We start from the raw sequence: 7,537 nt of genomic DNA on the forward strand, positions 1-7,537 counted from the left end.
CTTATAATTACTGATTTCTTTCTCTGTTTATATTCATTCATTTGACAAATATTTATTGAATGGCTAACATGTGTCTATCAGTTAAACAAACACAATCAAAGTCTCTCAGAATTTCTTAGTAGAAGGAGAGAGACAGTGAAAAATTAACACATGTTATATCAGGTTGTGAATGTTTGGCAAAGAGTGACAAAGATGGAAGAGCTAACATATGTAGAATGGAAAACCCTCTCTCTTCTGTAAGGAAAACCCTCTCTCATCAAATCAATGGTTCTCAACCTGTGGGTCACCACCCCTTTGTAACAATGAAAATACATCTTGCATATCAGATATTTATATTATGATTCATAACAGTAGCAAAATTACAGTTATGAAGTAGCAATGAAAATAATTTTATGGTTAGGGGTCACCACAACATGAGGAACCGTATTAAAGGGTCACAGCATTAGGAGGCATTAGGAAGATTGAGAACCACTGCATTAGATGATATTAGAGAAGATACCTGAAACAAAAGAAAAGCAATGATATTTATTTGGGAAGACTGTTCTAGGTAGTGGCAAAGGCCCTGAGCTAGGAATAACTAATCAGTTGCGATGAAGACTATCAAGAAGACCCATAAAGCAAGAGCTGAATGAGAAAGAGACAGAAGAGCAGAAGATGAGGTCACAGAATTACTGGATAGCTTGTGTAAATCATATTTTGTAGACAGAGGACATGCACATTTTATTCATAGTATAATAGAAGACCATGATGGAATCATCCCCCAATTTCTCTCTTGAATTAACAAAACCTACAAGATAAGACGTTATCTGGAGAGGATGCAACAGTAGTGAGCACACATGAAAGGGAGTTTAAGCAAACATGTTTTTAATATGCCCATTGTGAGGAAAAGAGACACCCTTTAGAAAGAATTCGGAAGGGATGCCAGTGCCAATTCACCAGTTATCCCATTACTCTTGATTTTGGGTTATAGCAGGCATACTAACCTACACATGTTTAAGATTCTAGGTAACATAAAACTGTCATGCAATTAAAACATGCTTACCTTCTCCTTCAAAGAGACTCCTTCATTGGAAATGGCATATATCTCTAGATGATACATTTCATTGCTAATTTATTTCCAATTCCACAGTAGCATAATGAAAAAATATATGATTAACTATGACAAATGTACCTTTTATGAAACAGTAAGGGAAAGAATAGGTGAATGTTAATGAAAAAAATTGATTTATATAAATCCAAGAAAGAAATCAGAGGTAGCTACTGAAGTAGTCATGTGTACAGTGATATAATAGATATATAGTTGTCATTTTTAGCCACTTCCCCTTATTCAGTGCTCTCTTGTCTCAATTAGCAGCTAAGCACATTGAGGCTTTTTAGTTGAAAAGGCCAAATTTTCACTCTTGAGGCCTTAGCTCTTTGGGAGTTATGTTAATATTTGGCGGCTGTGGTTTTCCTTAAACTTTTACTATTGGGCATAGAATTATAGGAAGGAAGCCAAGAAAAGAGGATCTTTTCATTTTCATGAATTCTCTATCTCTATCCCCATTTTGTAGAGTGACCTATTTTCCATGGATAATCAAAATCAAGTACAATAGATAAAGCAGTAATATCAACTTTTTTTTTTATTATTATTGTTTGAGATTCACTGAGGATATAAGAATTAGTGTACACTGACTGCGGTTGTTAGGTAAAGTCCCTGTTGTAATCGTGTTCTGCCCCCAAGAGGTGTGCCATACACCATGATCCCACATCTACCTACCTCTTCCCCTCTCCTCCACCCTTGTATTAGATCATCTATTGCCTTCGTATTAGAATTGAGTACATTGGATTCTTGCTTCTCATTCTTGTGATGCTTTACTAAGAAGAATGTGTTCCACCTCCATCTGGGTTAATACAAAAAATGTAAAGTCTCCATCTTTTTAAATGTGAATAGTAATCTTTGGTATACATATACCACAGCTTGTTAACCCATTCCTAGGTTGGTGGGCATTTAGGCTGTTTCCACATTTTGGTGATTGTAAATTGAGCTGCAATAAACAGTGTAGTGCAAATGTCCTTATAATAAAAGGATTTTTTTTTCTTCTGGATAGATGCCTAGTAATGGGTTGTAGGATCAAATGGGGCATCTAGCTTGAGTTCTTGAGGATCTTTCATACTTCCTTCCAAAAAGGTTGTATTAGTTTGCAGTCCCACCAGCAGTGTAGAAGTGTCCCCTTGTCTCCATATCTACACCAGCATCTGCAGATTTGAGACTTTGTGATGTGGGCTATTCTCACTGGGATTAGGTGATATCTCAGGGTAGTTTTGATTTGCATTTGTCTGATGATTAGGACCATGAGCATTTTTCAAATGTTTGTTAGCCATTTGTCTTTGTGAGAGAAGGTTCTGTTCATATCTCTTGCCCATAGGTAGATGGGATTGTTTACTCTTTTTCTGTTGATTAATTTGAGTTCTTTGCAGATTCTAGTTAGTAACCCTTTGTCAGAATGATACCCTGCAAATATCTTTTCCCATTCTGAAGGTTGTCTTTTTGCTTTATTTGGTGTGTCCTTAGCTGTGCAGAAGCTTTACAGCTTAAGTCCCATGTGTTAATTTTTGTTGTGATGGCTGCTGAAGTCTTTGTCATAAAATCTTCCCCCAGTCTAACATCATCAAGAGTTTTCTCCACACTTTCTTCTAAGATTTTTATCATTTAATGTCTTAGATTTAACTCTCTTCTCCATCTTGAGCCAATTTTTTTAAGGGGTCAAAGGTGTGGGTCGAGTTTCAGTCTTTTATAGGTGGTTATCCAGTTCTCTCAGCACCATTTGTTGAATAGGGATTCTTTTCCCCACTGTATGCTTTTGTTTGGTTTATCAAAGATCAAATGGCAACCAGAACCCCATACAGCTAAGACTATTCTCAGTAGTAAAAACAAAGTCTGAGGCAATATCCACTTTTCTTTCTCTTTTAGTAACAGGTAAACATCAACATTTTAAGCTAATACTGGATATTCCTGTTCAATGGGAGCATTACTGTGCATCCTGGTGAATGCATACCTCCTTTGAGGGAAAAAATCACTAGATAATACCTTTATAGAGATAATATGTATAATACAATTGTTAAAAATAAAGCGAAAATATTAAGTTATCCATTTACCACAAGTTCAGGAAGGAAGATAGGGCAATCAGTGATGAAAAAAAACCCAGGTACATGCAACATTGTCAGGTATTATTCAATTGTGTTCAGGGAAAGTCTATTTATTTATGGTTAATACTATGAATACAAATTATATACCTTCTTTGGTATGTACTAAATATTATATAAACTTTTAAGTTGCTGTATAATTTAAAATAGACTTCATAGTAATAGTATTTACACTTGATGGAATAGGGTTTTTCCCCATTTCCAGCAACTGAGTATATTAGCATTTATTATCTATACTGAATTACACATAATAAAATATTTAACATACTTAAGGTTTCATATTTCTTGTTCTCAAAGGCCAGATTGAAATTTAGTTTTAAATAGCTTTGTAAAACTTAGAATCTACACTTATGCCAAAGGATCAGATACCTTAAAAAAATTAACTATCAAATATCACAAAATATTACAGAGGTGAAAAAACAGAATTCAATTTCAAGGAAGTATTGAATTTTCTCACTGCTTGCCAAGTAGTACACAGTGTGACACATCAATCTTTCACCATTTTTTACTTCCATTAATTATTCAGTGCTATTGAATAGCACTCATAAACAGTTTAAAGTTTTCAAATATTATCCATTTATGAATTTTAGATTTATTCCAACACAATAATTTCTACTCATTTTTAAGTTTCTGTAACTTGACCTTTTATGAGCACATTTCTAGAATAATATCATTAACTTTAATAGGTGCCACATGCATCATAAGGCAATTTCACTTTCAGTAAATGTAAGCTTAAGAAATTTAATGCTACACTTTTATAATAAAATATGTGTAAATACTTTCTTGATGTGAAATGCTTTTGTATTCTAGAAAGGAAACTATTTTTATCTCTTAAAAGTATTAAGAAGGTATGTGCAATTTGCAAATGCCATCCCTACTGTCAAAGTGTCAAGGGACTGTGGGTGGCAGCCATCTCTCCTAACTGTTATCACAAGTTATGATTTCTCCATTAGGTTTAATTCTGAAAAGAAAGGGACAAAGGCCAATTTTCATGTCTAAATCCCTTAGCCCACTTCACTCCAAGAGTTCATCGGGCCAGCCACTGTGATAGGTCTGGGAAATAAAAACATTAATAAGTCACAGACTTTCTTCTACAAGATTCTATACACACACTAGCATTCGTGAAGGGCTTACAATGTAAGTAACTTTTAAAGTGTTTTTTTTCTACATTAACTTATTTAATCCTCAAAGCAACTGTATGAATCTGATCTTTTTTAATTAAGTAGGAAACAGGATCCAAGATTAATTTCCTTTCCAGGATGAAGGAGGTTAGAGGCTTGGGAATCTAGACAGTGTGGCCTGAACATTTAATGTCAGCTGCCTTGGAGATAAACAAATGTACATTAAATAATAACAATAATGTTAATGGTAGTAGTAATAGTTGACATGTTAAACACAGGGAAAATCACTATTGATCAAAGGGGAAAGACGCATTTATTAAAATTGATAAGAAAATGTTATTGGTAATTGTGGGACTATATTGATCCATCAGTCATCAGATACTTAAGAGTGGCAAATTTGATAATCTGAATGAACTAAATCAATTCCTTCAAAGACATAATCTGATAAAACAAACAAAAAATAGTCACTCTAAATAAATATGTAGTAAAGAAACTGAATCAATAACTAACAACATTCCATAACAGAAAGCACCAAGTTTAGATGGGTTGAATGTTAAATTGTACTAAACATTTAAAGAAGAAATTCTACCAGTTGTCTACAATCTCTTTCATAAGATAGAAACAATCTACTTAGCTAGCAGGATGCAAGGAAGGAAAAACCTAAACCAGTATCTCTCATAAACATATGTCAGGGACCAGCCTTGACATGCAGTAGGTTTACTTCCTTCTGGCCTGGTGGTGTGAGGAGACTGGAAAATTATTGGTAGGAGTTATAGAATATTAGTACAGAGAAATAATAGGCACAGACAAAGAGATAGTTTTAAGAGCAGTGGGGTTTGGGAGGTGGCACACACTTTTTCATGAGGCTTCCAGTATGCCGCTCCGAGTATCAGGCTAGCTTCGTATTTATTTCATACATCAGTGTTACAGTCATAAATCTCATGAAAGCAAGGCAAACAATCCCATCAAGGTTATTTCTGTGCTTGCATCCCTACTAACTAGACTAACTCTACCTCCAATTATGTTAATTGCATGGATTTACTTACTACTATTTACTGTTTCAAAGTATTATGGTTTTAATGTAAACAGAGTCTTGATAAGGAAGCAAATCAGAGTCCGATTCAAGGACCAAATCCTATCTGACCCATAGTCACACACCACAGATGTGATGTTTTAATACTCTGACAGCCTTGGGTCCAAACAGACTCCTCTGGCCCAATCAAGATGACAGAAGAAAAGAGATCTTTCTTCTTCTTTTCTGGTCTGGAGCACATCTTCCTGCGTAGGACAAAGTTTAAAAAATCCACACTCTTAACTCCCCAAAACCCCTCCTTCAGAGCACACAGCCTTGCCCTGGCAGAAAGCAGCTTGGAGGCCTCCAGCCAGCTGCTGCACAGCAGCTACAAGGGGTGGGGATATACAACACTCCAGGCTGCAGAAATATTAAAGTGACAAGATGTCACACTTTGAGCTCAAAGCCAGGAAGATGGGTCTGAAATGAATCCCCGTAACTGTCTCCCTTTGTCTAGACTTTGTTCCCTATTCCTAATAATATTTCTAATCCACTAACAATAATTGAATATTAGTTTCAAACTTATAAAATCATTACTACTAGCAATGCAAGCACATCAAGATACCACTCCTCCCTTAAGTCTTCCCACTTGTACACTTCAAACATAAATGCAAAAATCCTCAACAAAATAGTAAATCAAAGCCAACAATGTATGAAACACATCATAACCAATGGAATTTGTCCCAGATATGCAAGGTTGGATAAACATTTATAAATCAATTAATGTAATCTATTATTAATACATAAACAGGCTAAAGAAGAAAAATCACATGATCATATCAATGGATACAAAAGAAATGATTGACAAGCCCAGCACCCATTCATGATACAAACTTTCAACAAACTAAGAATAGAGGCAAACTTTCTTAACCAGGTTAAGAACATCTACAAAAAGCCTACAGCTAGCATCATATACATTTTGAGAAACTAGAATGTTTCTATTAAGATCAGAAGCCAGGCAAGGAGGTCCTGTCTCAAAGATGACATGATAGTGTGGGTAGAAAATTTAAGTAATTGATAAAAAAAAAAAAAAAGATCCTGGAGCTGATAAGCCATTCAGGATATTGTGTTATATATAAATGTCAATTATTTTACTATACACCAGAAATGCACAAATGAAATCTGAAATTAAAAATGCATTACTATTTACATTAGCACCATCCAAAAATGAAATTTGTAAGTATAAATCTAACAAAATATATACAACATTTTTATAAGGAAAACTTGAAAACTGATGAAAGTAAAAGCTAAATAGATATTCCATGTTCATATATAAGAAGATCCAATATTTTTCTTTCTGTTCCTATTTTGACAGTTTTTATTGCTACGCTTCCTAGTTCACAAATCTTTCCTTTGGCAATATCTAATCTGTTAATTATCCCTTAGATATTTTAATTCAGGGATTGGACTTGTCATCTATACAAGTTTGATTCAGTCAATTCTGTATAATTCCTCAGACTATGACTTCAAGACATGGTTTACAGTTACAATGATTGCTTTAAAACCCTTGAATTTTAAATCTAATGGCCATGTTAATTTGTATGTCATTTTTGACTGATTGTTTTTTCTTCTCATTATAGCTGCATTTTCTTATTTGCATACATAATAATTGATTAAAAGGTAGACATTGTTAATTTTAACCTGACAGATTATGAATATCTTTGAATTTGTAAAAATATTACTGGGTTGGGTCCTTGACCAGGTAAATTACTTTTAAACAATTTCATTCTTTTAGGAGCACCTTTTACAAAATGATAAATATATTTTACATACCTTTTTTTTTTTTTTGTAGAGACAGAATCTCACTTTATTGCCCTTGGTAGAGTGCTGTGGTCTTGCCTCAGCCGCCGGAGTAGCTGGGACAACAGGTGCCCGCCACAACGCCTGGCTATTTTTTTGTTGCAGTTTGACAGGGGCCAGGTTTGAACCTGCCACGTTGGTATATGGGGCCAGCGCCCTACCCACTGAGCCACAGGTGCTGCCCTATTTTACATACCTTTATATGTACCACGTGTGCGTAGATGCACACTTTTAAAGTATAAAAGTTGGTGGGTTTTACCATGTTCAAAAAGTTGTATAACATTTTTATTGCACTCCAAAAAAATCCCTGATGTTCATTAAGAGTAATTCCCTAATCCTATAGTCACTGTAGAATCTG

The sequence above is a fragment of the Otolemur garnettii genome, unplaced genomic scaffold (assembly GCF_000181295.1).
Source record: "Otolemur garnettii isolate 467f Iridium unplaced genomic scaffold, OtoGar3 scaffold00258, whole genome shotgun sequence".
In the NCBI taxonomy this organism is placed as follows: domain Eukaryota; kingdom Metazoa; phylum Chordata; class Mammalia; order Primates; family Galagidae; genus Otolemur; species Otolemur garnettii.